The sequence below is a fragment of the Anguilla anguilla genome, chromosome 16, assembly GCF_013347855.1.
Source record: "Anguilla anguilla isolate fAngAng1 chromosome 16, fAngAng1.pri, whole genome shotgun sequence".
Taxonomy (NCBI): Eukaryota; Metazoa; Chordata; class Actinopteri; order Anguilliformes; family Anguillidae; genus Anguilla; species Anguilla anguilla.
In genome coordinates this window covers 5,474,324-5,474,568 of record NC_049216.1, presented here as the reverse complement: position 1 = coordinate 5,474,568, position 245 = coordinate 5,474,324, and positions in this window count along the sequence as shown.

The following is a 245-nucleotide window of genomic DNA, read 5'->3' as shown; positions in this document are numbered from 1 at the left end:
ACACCTTACATAAGAAAATGACTTCCACACAGATCATGTAGGCCTAACTCAATGTGAATCAATGGGTGGTTATATGATTCCCTCACTTGTGATTTCCCCGGTTTGTCCGTGAGTGTTTTCGCAACAACAACACGCCACAGAAACGTGACAGGGCTTGGCGTACACGTGCCGAGTAACCAATAGCTACGGAGCTGGGCGTGTTTCTCATTATTTTTACGCGCGTCACTCCACAGCCAATGGCTGCT